We start from the raw sequence: 14,159 nt of genomic DNA on the forward strand, positions 1-14,159 counted from the left end.
TTCTTAGGTTTCCTTCTTATGCTTGTCAGCTTGGTTTGGCTGGACTCCATGTTCCAGAAAACAGAATGCCAACCTGAATTAGTCATGGAGATGAGGGGATTTGAAGTGAAGGTTCTTGGTGGAAGGGGATTAGTATTTATCAGGCATGGTACTAGGCTAGCTGGGTTGACTAATTCTTCTCATTTTGTTTTGTTTCTGTGCTGATGGCAACCCTCTCTCTTCCTTCTAACTTCCTTTGTGGTCTGATATTCAAATCCATTCTGCCTGATTAGAAGGGTACATGGCCTCTAGGGTCCTGGGGAAGGCCTTTAGGGACCCCTGAGTAGTGCCATTACAGATCTTGGATGTGGCATTTTACAAGTGCTAGTATCCAAACATCAGAATGATTAATCTTTTTGCTTAATATTTTAGGAATTTCACTTTTTTTTTTTTTTTTTTTTGGTTTGGGTGTTAGATGTTCCCTCCACCATTTCAGGTACTAAGCATAACCTATGTTGGTGGGTGGTTGATAGTGGTTTGTAAAGAAATTAAGCCAGGAATGATGCCACACACCTTTAATTCTGGTGATGCTGAGGTAGCAGGATCACAAGTTCAAGGCCAGCCTCAGTCAGCAACTTAGTGAGACGCTAAGTAACTTAGTGATACCCTGTCTCTAAATAAAACGGAAATGGCTAGAGATGTGGCACAGTAGTTAAGTGCCGCTCAGTTCAGTCCCTTATACCAAAAAATTTATAAATTTCCTTTCCTGTTTCATGTCTTATCAGATGTAGAGATCATTTTGTGGTTTACGTTTTACAAGTTATCTTAAAAATCTAGACCATGTAGTCATTTGTGATTTTGTTGGCATAGGATTTTGAAGTATATCTTTTCTTTTCACTCCATATCCCAGCCTCTGGTTTACCTTGGTTTCCAGAATCTATCTTATGTTAAGTCCTTGTCTTATTTGACTTCTTGGCACCTATTGGCATTGGGCACCTTCTTAAAATGCTATCATCCTTTGGTGTCTGTGATGCCATACTCTCTTGGTTTTCATTCTGCTTCTCTGGCTACTTCTTCCTAACTTCTTTGCATTCCACTTTCCTCTTTATGCCCCTTACATGTTGGTGATCCCTGATTTTGCTTCATTCATTCATTCATTCATTCATTCATTCATTCTTTAGCTACATGGAGGCTGATCACCACATATCAACATCAGCCAGATGTCCTCACTCAAGTATCTGTCCCATTGTCATTCTCAAGTGAGATGCCTTCCTCACAAAACCAGCCCTCACTGTTCCTGTCTTGACTTCCTCAGCCCATTAGCACAGGCCATGCCAGGTGTGGTGGCACATGCCTGTAATTCCAGCAGCTTGGGAGACTGAGGTAGGATGATCAAAAGTTCAAAGGCAGTCTCAGGAACTTAGTAACATCCTAAGCAACTTAATGAGACTCTTGTCTCAAAATAAAAATATAAAAAAGTGCTGGGGATGTGGCTCAGTGGTTAAGTGCCCCTGGGTGCAATCCCGAATTAAAAAAAAAAAAATTGCCATTAGTGTTACTGAAAGCTTGGTCCTTGTCACCAGTGCCAATTCAATAGTGAGGAGATGGTTTTTGAGAAAAAGGAAAAAGGTTTTATTACTTTGCTGGCAAAGGAGAAGCATAGGGGACTCCCGTCCCAGAGCCTGTGATTCAGCCCATGAAGGGGAGCAGGGGGCTTTTAAAGAGGTGATTCAAAGACTCCATTCCATTGTTCTCTGTTGGAGTTGTAATTCCTTTGTTAATTTGGGAGATAGTTATTTCTTTTAAAAAAATTTTTTTTGTAGTTGCAGATGAACAGAATGTCTTTGTTTTATTTGTTTATTTTTATGTGGTGCTGAGGATCGAACCCAGTGCCTCACACATGCTAGGCAAGTGCTCTGCATCTGAGCTACAGCCCCAGCCCCTGGGAGATAGTCATTTCTGAGATCTTCTGGTGCCATCCTGGAAGTCTGAATTATATTGTTGCTGTGGAGGTTGTGTACTCAAGGATAGATAAATCTGTTTAGGATGGGGAAGAAAGGTAATCCTGTTCCCCCTGAGATTAGGGAAGAGTACGAACAGGGAGAGAAGAAGAGAAAGAAACATGTTCATTTAAAACTGTGCTGTGGTGAATGCCTCTAATCCTAGTGACTTTAGAGGCTGAGGTTGGAGGATCATAATTTCAAGACCAGCCTTAGCAACTTAGCAAGGCCTTGAGGAATTTAGGGAGACCCTGTCTCAAAATAAAAAATAAAAATAAAAAAAAAGGGTTGGGGATGTGGCTCAGTGGTTAAGAGCCCCTGGGTTCAAATCCTGGCACAAGAATAAATAAATAAATAAAAAATATAAATAAGTCACAGTGACAGAGCAGCAAGAGCTATAAAATGGACCACTGTTGTAGCATGAACGATGTTTCTTTAACTTAGTTGTGTCCTTTCTTCCCCTCCCTATTTCTTTCTCTCTTTCCCCCTTTTTCCCCTCCCTCTCCTTTTACAGTGCTGGGGATTAGTTTATCTTGCTTCTTCCTCCCCACTTTTACTCAGTCTCAGGTTCTAGCCATTTTCCCCCATTGGGCTTAATTTTAGGTACTTAGGTCAATAAGCGGATTCTCTCTGTTCCTTGAGTACTTGCAAAAGGATTCTAAAGCAAAAAGCAAGTGGGTTAAGGAAAGAAAAAGAAACAAATACCCTGGAGTCTCTGTTAGAGTGCTATTGGCATAAACCAGAAGAGTCTTGCTAGTCACTGCAAGGAAATTGTTCATTCTAAGAGTCTTTCTTGGAGGCTGACATTGCACTGACAGAACTTTTTGTGCTGTGAAAATATTTTGTGAGTGGACTGGACCAGGATGCTAGCAAGATAAGGAAAGCAGAGAATAGAGAATGGCTGAACGATTAGGCCTGGACTGAATTCAGTCATGACAGAGTTAGTGCTATGCATTGGGAAGAATAATGAATCAGGCAAACGATTAAGGCATACCTGGTACTACTGTCTTATCCACTCTGATTTTCTTACATAATACTTAGCCAAGTAAGTGGCCCACAAAGTGGCTGGGGACCACCAGGGCTCTTTCAGGGTTTGGGAATTCTCTACCGAGGCACCGGTTGGCCTCTGTGGATGTGTGTGTGTGTGTGTGTGTGTGTGTGTGTGTGTGTGTGCATATGTGGTTTGATAGTGTCTCAGGCATTGTCTTTCTTATTTTTGAATCTTTACCCTCTCCCTTTGTCTAAGAGCACTGATTTCGACCCTGTTGAAGTATCCCTGTGGTTATTTCAGCATAATGTCACTTCCACATTTAGTTCTTGCACTTTACTTTTCCTGTCTGTCAGATAACCAAGCTAATGATGAGCTATCTGAAGAAATGTAAATGGATGTGCTTGTGAATGACTTAAGTTAACCCACTTGGTGAAGAACAAACCACCTCATGATGGTCTTTCTCCTTACAGAGCCACGGGGAAAGAACTTTTAAGGGTTTAGTTATTGCAGATTATGCGGTGAACAGCACAGATGTTATTATTTCTGGCTGTGAGTTGTAAGCTTTCAAAGATTCTTATTCTTCAGAGCAATTAGAGATTTAAAATTTTTTCCCACAAATTCCAAAGGATACAGAGTGAAAAGTGTCTTTCCACCCCCCTCACCCATCCCAGAGGCGATGGATATGACCTATTTCTTTTATGTAGTTCTATACAAACATTTTCTATATAAGTTTTTGTGTGAATCTTAGTGATATGGAAAAATAATTATAGGTAATATGTACAGAGAGTTTAACCTTTTTATCCGTAGGTAGCATACTATATATTTGTCATACACTTAGCATTTTTTACTTAACAACAAGTTTTACTAACATTCTTAGTGGTACACAAATGGCTTGTTTATTTTTTTTAAATATACACATAGTATTTTGTATGTGTATCTTCCATAAATCATTTAACTAGCTCCTTTTTCTTGCCATCTCTAGTACTTGAAATTATATCATTGTTTGCAGATATATAGAATCAGTTCCTAGAAATGGGATTATTGAGTGAAAATGTCTACGTATTTCTAATTTTTTATAGAAGTTTTCGAATTGGAGGCTATTGCAGTTTACACCCTTGGTTACAGTGTATGGAAATGTATATTTTCCAATACCTTTGCAAATGCAACGTGCTAACAAACTTGTGGACCTTTGTTATCTAGTAGGTGAAAAATGATATCTTGGTATAGTTTAATTAGCATATATTTCTTTATTAGTGAAGTAGAAGATCTTAATGTTATAGATGTCCTGTAAAATGCCCTTTTCTGGGAAGTATATGTTCTTTTTTCTTTTGGGCCATTTGCATTTTCTGACTGGTTTGCCATTTTTACTAGACTGAAGCCGGATGCTAGTGTCTCTTTTCCTCTGGATCCAAGAAACACTGCATTGTGTGTGGAAAATTGCTCCTTGAATGGTTAAGACCAGGTCATGTGCACCTGAGGTGCTTGAAGGATGTTAGGAATACCAGTTTCTTTTCAGTTCTGGAGAACCCCTTGCCTGCCTATAGGCATGCACCACTGTGCCTGGCATTGATTGTTTTTTGGTACTAGGAATTGAACTCAGGGGTGCTTTACTTCTGAGCTACATCCCTAGTTCTTTTTTCATTGAGGTAGGGTCTTGCTAAGTTGTTGAGGCTGGCCTTTGAACTTGTGATCCTCCTGTCTCAACCTCCGAGTGCCTGTGTGCACTACCATGTCCAGCTTAGGTAGTACTTTGTAAAACTGGGAAAGAAAGTGGTGATTGTTTCTAGTTTATACCCCAGGATCCCTGGGTCTCAATCAATATGGTACCATTTCAGCCTTTGAGTTCTTCAGTATTCTTCATGGCAGGTGAACAGGTAGTGTTATGTTCCCATTTACCTGTACCAACAACAGTAGTGTTTACTAACTGATGACTTGTTTGATCTCAGTGCTGGGATGGCCTATTTCAGTTCTTTCAACAATCTTGTATGGTACATATTATGTCCTATATTCATCCATTTGGAAGTACTACGTAGCTCCTGTGAGTTAGCCACCATGGCAGGGATACTCTGAAGGCTATAAACTTGCTCTGAAGGTACTTGTAGTCAAGTGGGGGAGACGGATTAGAATCAGATGATCCCATCTACGCATGTAGAATTCAAAGCCAACAATTGCTGCAAAGACAAGGGAGTACTCTGGTAGCACATAATAGGAAAACCTGACCTCAGGCTGAAGAGTGAGAGAAGGCTTCCACAAAGAAATGACACCAGAGCTGAGCTATGAAGAAGGACTAAGACTTAAGTAGGCAAAGCAAAATGGAGCAGGGAGATGAGGAGAGGGTATTTCAAATAGTGGCAAGAGCCTAAACAAAGGGCATGTGTTGGTCAGGAATCTTTTTGTTTGTTTGTTTCATTTTGTTCTTTTTATATACACATGACAATAGAGTATATTTTGACATATTATACATACATGGAGTGTAACTTATTCTATTAGGATCCCTTGTGGTTGTACCTGATGTGGAGTTACACTGGTTGTGTATTCATATATAAACATAGGAAAGTTATGTCTGATTCATTCTACTGTCTTTTAGGATTGATTATGAACAGAATCTCCTTTGGATAGTTTAAGCAAATAGTGATTTATAATAGGGAGTGTAGGTAGCCTGCCATATCTTTGGAAGAACTGAAAGTAGAGACTCAGAATAGAGTTTGCAGGAACAATTTCCAAAACTCCACTGTTGAACAGAGATGCTAAGCTAAGGAAGTTTTGCCTCTGCCACAGGCAGAAGGCTACAGCATTGGGAAACTGCTGCCATAACTTCATCCAGTTCTATGCCATGAATGACCTAGGTGAGCCAAATGAAGGCTTCTTTCACCATGTAACTCAGCTCTGAATCAAACTTCCATGGGTCTATTTGTTTAGTGGACCCCAAGCTTCATGTGGAATTTTAGCAGCAAGAATATTTCAGCAGTGTAGTTTTTAGCTAGCCAGCCTGTGCAGTGAAGAGTTATATAAGAGGGGTGGGATGGATTTTGAATGAGCCAGTCTGCCACATATGGCATGGAGATTAGATATATTTGAAGACTTGAAAGCAGGTTGGTATGGTTAGCGCCTGGAGTGGGAGGGAGGCAAGTCTGGGGTGAGGGACGGCCCTGTAGGCCCCCGGGAGTACTTTTGACGTGAGAAGCTGATGACTTGGAAGTTAACTTGTTAGTAAGTGATCATCCCAGATTTGAACCCAAGTCTGTCTGCCTTCAGAACCGGTGTGTCATTTGTATCTTCAATCAGTGGCCTCATTCTCTAAAGTATTCCTTTTATTCAACCAGAGTTCTTGGTGCATCTGTTTTCCAGCTGAACTCAGGCTTCCTTGTGAGCAAGTGGGAAGACACACTGGAGAAGATATAGGCAGCCTTGACCTGTCCAGCAAGGATGGATGTGGGAACATCATTACATCATTTGTAGAAGTCCATAGCCCTGTCAGTCTTCTCTTATTGCTGACTGCTTTTTTTCTCCTGGCCTTCTCTTCTAAGCAAAGGGCACAATCTTGACAGTTTTGAAGGAAAAATTTCTCTGGAGCAGTAGACCTTGGTTTTTGATGGAAGAACTGGAGATAATTATTACTAATAAGCATTTCTTATGTTAATCAAAATAGTGTTAGTTCCACATACCAGAAAACAGTAAAACGATTAAATATCTGTATCATTGGCTGTCTGCAGGATTCTCTCATGATGTGAAAACATGCCAGATGCTGCTGACATGCAAAAATTATGTGAGGAAATAAGAAGTATTCTGTCTGTATAATTTAATAGTCTCAAACTATACCAGATGATGGGGAGGAAGGTGAAAATATAGCAGAGTCATTCATATCTCAATATCAGAGCATCAGTCTGCAAAATTGCTTCAATGATTTAGGCATTGCATAAGGTTCTTTCTGGAAAGGAAGTGTTTTTCTAGGTGAATAGAACAAAAACCATAGAGTTTGATGATCAAGAGTACATACTAAGGATTCAGTTCATATTCCCATTTTCAGCTCTGTCATTTACCAGGCTTGTGGTCTTTATTACTTTTCTTACCTAATCCACAGTTTCCTGTTCTACCAAATGGGAATAATGGGTCCTACCTTGCAGAGTTGTTGTGAAGATGAAAATAGATCATTGTGTATTGGGTACTTACAGTGCCTGACATTTAGCAAAATAGTGAATACTGGTTACCTATAATATTCTTTTATATCTATGGTGATAGTTTTTAAAATTTAGCTTATCTTAACAAGAAGCAACTATGTGTTGCACATTAGGCCCAGAGAGATTCCAACGATTTAGAATCAACTTTCTAACCTGGTGAAATTAGATCACTAAGTTAGCTTGGCAATATGGGGTGAAAGACATCTTTGTGGGTTCATTTCCATGAAAAAGACAGAAGTTATTTTTTGCAACTTCCTGTGAATATATAATTATTTCAAAATAAAAAAAAAAAGAATTACAAAAAAGGTGTCTAACTTTGGTAAGTTGAACATGGCCCAGTCTTTACAGTATTAGGTAATATCGCTGGACAAATACACATAGGTTCATTTTCAGTCAATTTAGGAGATCTCATGTTAACTTTTCTGTGTTCAGACTGGCATTGACAATTTATCCAATAATTTTTAAAAAAAAAAAATTGGTACTGTGAACTGAACTCAAGGGCCCTCAACCTCCAAGCCCATCCCCAGCCCTATTTTGTATTTTATTTAGAGACAGGGTCTCACTGAGTTGCTTAGAGCCTAAGTTGCTGAGGCTGGCTTTGAACTTGCAATCCTCCTATCTCAGTCTCCTGAGCCTCTGGGATTATAGGCCTGCGCCACCATGCCAATCATTTTTATTTGCTCATTTGTTCAACAAGTACTTATTAAGTGCTTCCTATGTGCTACTTTTCCAAGAACAAGAGATATAGCACTAATCAGAATAAATAAAATTTCCTTGTGGTGGGGAAGGGTGAGAGAGAGTGTAAACATAATTTATTGAGTGTATTGTAGAATGGTTTACTATTGAGACAGAATAGCTGAGCTCTATCTCCTTTTCTAGCTCCTTTTTTTTTCATTCCTCATATAACTATTTTCCCCGTTTCATCTTAGCCCTCTTTTCTTAAAAAGAACTTTGTACTCCTTCCCTGGGAATCCCCTCCTAACTCAGGAAACATGGGCCTATTTTAACGAAACAGAAAGGCGTCTATAAAAATTGGGGCTGGATGGGAGGAATGGCAGATCTTCTTTTCCCTTTTAGCTTTGTTTGAAGGATGGATTAATTGGGGGAACAACTACTATAACAATTGTGCCCTGTATTTTAATGACTTACCACGGTAGATATATTTCTTACCCATATAACAGTCTGGCAGGTGTCTTAGGTGTCTTTCCTCCCCATGTTGATTCAACAGACTTTTTTTTTTTGTAGTGGGAATTGAGAACCCAGGGGCCCTGTACCATGGAGCCACATCCCTATCCCTTTTTTATTTTTTAAATTTTGCAACAGTGCCTCACTAAGTTGCTGAGGCTGGCTTCGAACTTGTGATCCTCTTGCCGGAGTCTCCCAAGTTGCTGAGATTATAGGTGTGCACTACCTCACCTGGCTCCACATGGTGATTCCAGTATCAGAGCTCCTTCTGTTCATAGACTGCCATCTTTCCTTTGGTCCTGCCACTGGTGCTTACATTGCATTGAGTTTGATTCAGTTAACATGGCTGCATCTAATTGTGAAGGATGCCAGAAAATGTCATTTCTGGCTGACTAGTCACTCAGTGACACCTTTATACCAGGCATAGTTGGGGGTGAATTATCAGAGGATGTTCACCATAATCTCACAGACCAGCACTGCCATCATTTGTCTCTTATGTTTTTCAGCCCCATGACTAACCAATTGCTGTGATCTTTCTTTAGGCAGATTAATATTCACTTGGGCTATAGATAGAGTTGTTTCATCAGCCAGTTAGCCATTCTTTATTTTTAGGTATTTAAGTCCTCTGACTTTTTTTAATATATGAGATCACGTTTTGATCAGTGATCACCCTATGGTACTCTTATTTCCAAAGTATTTTTGGCAGGAGAAATGCCCTCACACATTCATTGAGGGCTTGGTGTGAGTTTTCATTTCTCCAGAAGGTTTGTTTTTGCTAATATACCAAAAGGACATTGTTGTAAGATAATCATACACTCATAGGTGAAATGGCTGGGCACTGAGGCAGCAGCATTTACTGGATGCCTCTGGGTTGGGATTATATTCTAAGCAGAAATGTTTTATGGTTGAAACAAAATACACACCCTTTTTATGTTCTGCCTGACAATGCTTCCTTGCAATTCATATTATTGAACTTCACTTGATTTTTAAAGATACTTTGGGGATAAATGCCACCTTTTGGGATTTTATTAATAGTATTACTTTTTAATGAGTTGTTTGAAGTGTTTTTCATTTTAAATAGCCAGTTTTCCCTAGAGATAATAACTTGCAGTGCCAAATACTTGCATTTCACTTGAAACAAAACCAAGGGGTTGAATGTTTTAAATACAAGCAAATCCAATTCTCCTGTGTCTCGAGAAACTATAATGAACCATATGTATATGGCTTAAGCAGACAGATGTGGAAGATTTCTCTCTCCTCTTACTTTTTTTTCCTTAAAAACACTTGCAGAGCTCAAAATTGGCATCAAGTAGCAAATATCTGTACTTAGCCAGCAAAAGCACTACAGCTGCAATTGAACTGGGGAGGCCTTTTAGGGTGTGTGCAAAAACAGAACTTTTCCTGGTTCTGGTTTCTACTTGTATGGCGAAGGCTCCAAGAGCATTCACCCTCATCTTTGCCTTCAGTCTTTGTAACTAGCCATTCTCTCTTAAGTGACTGACATTTTAGATCTTTTTCCAAAAAGTTGCATTGATTGTTGTGATTCTGTTGGAGGACATTGTTCCATGCATGTGGGTCCTGTGGTGAGATGGTCCCTAGCTGCTGACAAAAGATACTCCGATGCCTGGAATAGGCCTTCTGCTGCTTGAGGTCATGTGTTTTTTCTTTCTCCTATTCCCATTATAGTCCCTCTTTACCTCTGGGCCCCATTGACGTCTGTTCCAGGTTTCTGATATGGCCATAATTGTTCTTCCTGCTTTTTTAGTCTCTTGTTTTATTCTCCTGAGGAGATCTTTCTGTAACTTGAATATGATTATTTAATTATCCTGTCTAATACTTACCTGTGGTTTTCTAGTGTCTTCAAGACAGAGTCTAAGCCTGGTAACTCTGGGCTCTGCTTTCTGTCTGTACCATCTTGAGGCATCTGCACTAATATCCATGCTGTGCTGACAGCTTACTCTGTCTATATTTAGCCCAAAGGAACTACTATCAAATGGCCATTTTCTTTTATGTTTTAGTGTCTTCGCAAATACCATTTCCCTTCCTTGCCTTGCCCTGCATATTTTATGGCATTGCTTCTCAAACTTCAGTATGCTTAGAATCACCTAGATAGCTTGTTAGATCAGTGCTAGATCCCTCTCAGACTTTCTGATTTAGTAGGTGTGGGGTGGGGCCTGAGAGTCTGCATTTCTTAACAGGTCTCCCATGGTACTGATGCAAACGGGGACCACACTTTGAGTAGCAAAGTTCTAGAGTATCTTATTAAAGTATTTTTTGCTGTTTTGTGGTTGTATGTCTTTCTTCTTCACTGAATTCTAGACATCCTGGGAAAAAAGAATCTATTTGCCCATCTGTAGTCATAAAGGGATATGGTTGCTATTTAGTAAGTATCTATTGAATGAATGCATTTTCAAGTCACTGTTGATCCACTCAAGTTTCTAGGACTTTGCTTCTTGTAGTAGATCAGCTTTCTTTTGGCATGATTCAGCTTAATGGTGTGTGGAAGGTCATCTGCTCCTTCCATATGCCCTTATTTGGTACTTCAGATGCTTACTAGATATGGAACTTGAGAACCTCCATGAAGATTAGATCATAGGTGAAGTACAGGACATGGTTTTGTTTTGATAGCTCTCAAACTTTAAAATATAAAATGGACTCAGAGATTTTCTTTCATTCATAACAACACAGAGCAGTTTCCATATCTATATGTTGCAATGTGAGACATGCTCCTGAACTTAGTCAAGCCTGTCAATAAGTGGACCTCAGATGCTTTTGGTATCTGTGATGTACCTGGTAGAGACCGTATGTGGGTTAAAGGAGTATCTGATGTGATTCTAGCCCTCCAAGCTGAAACCTATGTGAAGATACTTAGGAACACTTGACATGTTCAAACTATGTAATGCTCACCATAATTATCAAAAAGGTACATATTTTTTAAAAGAATACACAAATGATTTGTTTTTTTTAAACCAATTAAAAATGTACATTTAGGAGCAAGGGGAAAGAGAGGGTAGTAGGTTAGCACACTTAGTGAACACAACTGAAGGACCTCACTATGCATGGATTACACAGTGTTCATATGACTTTTCTCTTTGTCATAATGCCTTTTTGGTTCTAGGGAGTAGAAGCTTTCCTTGATAACTTACGTTTTCTTGAAAAGGAAGAGGGTTTGGGGTTCTCATTGGAATCCAAAGAAATGAGAGCTAGGGAGCCGACCCAGTGGTCCATAAAGGTAGAGTTTTTGATTATTCATGCTTGCTCTGTCATCATGGACCTTGCCTAATTGCATTGAGTTTGCTTTCCTGGCCTCTTCCTTTGCACTGTCAGTAGCCTTCCTTGCCCCCTACTCGCGTATTGCTCCTTAAAGGCTCTTCTCATCCTTGGTTCTAACCCCCTCTTGAATCCCACTGGCCCTTTCTCCACATTATGGCTCTGCTCTTCATTTGTTCAGGTTCTTCTTTCTCTACTTGTTAAGCTATCTACTTCTTATCTACATCTCTAAGAATGAGCATCTGGCCTAAGTTGTTCTTGGAAGAGAAGAGCTTTCCGTGCCAGAGCACCTCAAAGGCTAGTGCACTGTGTGCCCGCCCACCCTTACCCAACTCAGTCAGGTGAGACCGGGCATGTGGTGGGTCATTTGGTCCACCTCTGGCTGCTGGCTCCACCTTTGTAGATGGGCCAGGGAATAGGCAACACCTTGTATTATTGCTGTGGGCACAGGAGATACGTGGAGAGCCTTTGGGGCATTGGGGCTTGCAGAATTTTGAGTCAGCTTGCATCAGAGGAAACGTGTCCTGAGGAGAAGACATAAATTTGACCTATAAACAGTGAGTACACGGGCAATCAGAAGCCTGCTGAGGGTGAGCAAGGGGGACATTGGATTTTAAGGGTCCTGAAGGCCAGATAGAGGAAGTGGATTGGTCATCTCTGTAAGCAGAGGAATCAATCACTCTGTTCTGTTCATTTCTGATTCCTTTGGTCAGAATAGACTTGAGATCTACTAAGAGACCACTGAGGCTCCCCAGGTGTGAGGTGATAGGGAGAAGAAAGAGAAGGTGGTCATGGGTCTGCAAAAGAGCAAACATGGACTGACATTAACAACTGGATAGGGGAGCTTCATTACCAGGAGGGAAGTGGTGTATTCCTGGGGATAAGGAACTTCCATTTCACAACCAGGGAATGCAGTAGACCAGCACTCAGCATGGAGACCTCTGTGCCTTTATTCACTGGGAAGTTCGGGGACCAATCTTCTGACCTTTATCCTGCCTGCTTCATGAACCACCACTGCCCACTTCATTGTTGACTCCTAAGTGTTCATTTTGTCTCTTCTGTCTACACCCCGCTGTTCTGGTTCCTTTGCTCTTACTCTTTCTGTCAGAGGTGACTTGAAGGGCAGTACTCCTGTGAGTTCTCCATGTTATAATGTGGCCTGTAATCCAATTCAGTTCCAGCTGGCGTCCCTCCATCCTGTGTTCTACCTCTGAACCCTGTTAAACATCTGGGTTCATTCAGAAAGTGCTGCTAGGGCATAGGTTTGGAATTTGGTAGGAACATTTTGGAAATTGTGGGTCTGTTGAGTACTCTTTTAATTTTTCTTGCTTTCTTTCTTTATATTGCTTGTCTATTATTAGAATGATAGAGATTTAAAAAAATTCAATAGATGCAAACTAGTTAAAAAAACATACTGATATGCAGGAACTTGACTTTGAACCAAAGATTAAAAACAGAGGTCATTATTTGTTGTGTGCAGGGGTTCACTAACACATGGGCCAGTCCCTTAGGATCTCTGGAAAAAGGATAATAAGTAATACTTGCTATGCCTACCTTTAAAAAATCTGGACAGACTAAAAAGAGGGGTGTGTGAAATTCTTTATAAATGTCAAAGCACTCTGTGAACTCAAGGTCTTAACTTGTAGACAGTAACTTCCTGGGCATTTAAAAATAGTTAGATTTACATTTGGTAGAAATTAATCTAGTAGAAAGTGACATAATGATTATTAATGACTAACAACCATGTATCTCCCATCTCCTTTATGTGACCTTCCTTGTGACTGTCCTAAAGGGACAGATGCTTTCTTTCAAGAGCAGCCCCTCTGCTGGGTGTATTCCTACTTGGCACTTCTAGGAATATGCATTCTACTGGCAGAGTTTCATCTCATTCTCCCAGCCCTCTCAAAGTACCTTTAGTCCAAGGTTTCAGGTATCAGAGTGATATTTTACTTCAAATATGACATCACCAGGTTATATCACAGCTCAAAATTTTATACATCCTTCTTTCTTCCCCACATTGTGAGAGGGAGACAGGTGTTCCTGGGAAGCATTAATTTCTGAAATGTTGTGTGTATGGGGGTTGGGGACAAAGGAGATGGTTTGCTGTCTTTTTTGCAGATAGTGGGTAGAATACTTTCCCAATGATTAGTTTCCTGTCAGTGTGCTCAGAAGCAGGCAACTTGATGACTCCTCAGTAGTAATCACCCACCCCGCTTCTTTCCTATTCTCCTTTTATCCTAAAGTTCACTGTTCTGATGATCACTTCTTGGTACCATGAAAGTGGCCCTTGGCAAGTAGCACCTAAATCTTGGAGTGGATGGGAAAAGTTAAACAAAGCCCTTGCTGTTTTTCCTCCAATCATCGAATCACCATTTTTGTTTCTTTCCTCAGGGCCTGGGATAGCTTTTGTTTTCTTCTGTGCTGCTCTGATTTTCTGGGCTCCTAATCTTCAAATTTGACGTGCCCGCCCTCTAGTGGCAGGTCTGATGCACCCCTTGTTACCCTGTTTATTGTTGTACCATGACAATTGTTTTCATCACTCAGCTCTATTAGTGT

The 14,159-nt window shown here is 40.3% G+C and overlaps 1 protein-coding gene across 3 annotated transcripts in view; it reads left to right on the forward strand.

The window, feature by feature from the left end:
- REPS2 (RALBP1 associated Eps domain containing 2) overlaps window positions 1-14,159 on the forward strand; it is a 216,049-nt gene that overhangs the window by 100,471 nt on the left and 101,419 nt on the right. The gene's annotated exons all lie outside the window — the stretch shown is intronic.

Source organism: Spermophilus citellus, assembly GCF_964194105.1.
Source record: "Spermophilus citellus genome assembly, chromosome: X".
In the NCBI taxonomy this organism is placed as follows: Eukaryota; Metazoa; Chordata; class Mammalia; order Rodentia; family Sciuridae; genus Spermophilus; species Spermophilus citellus.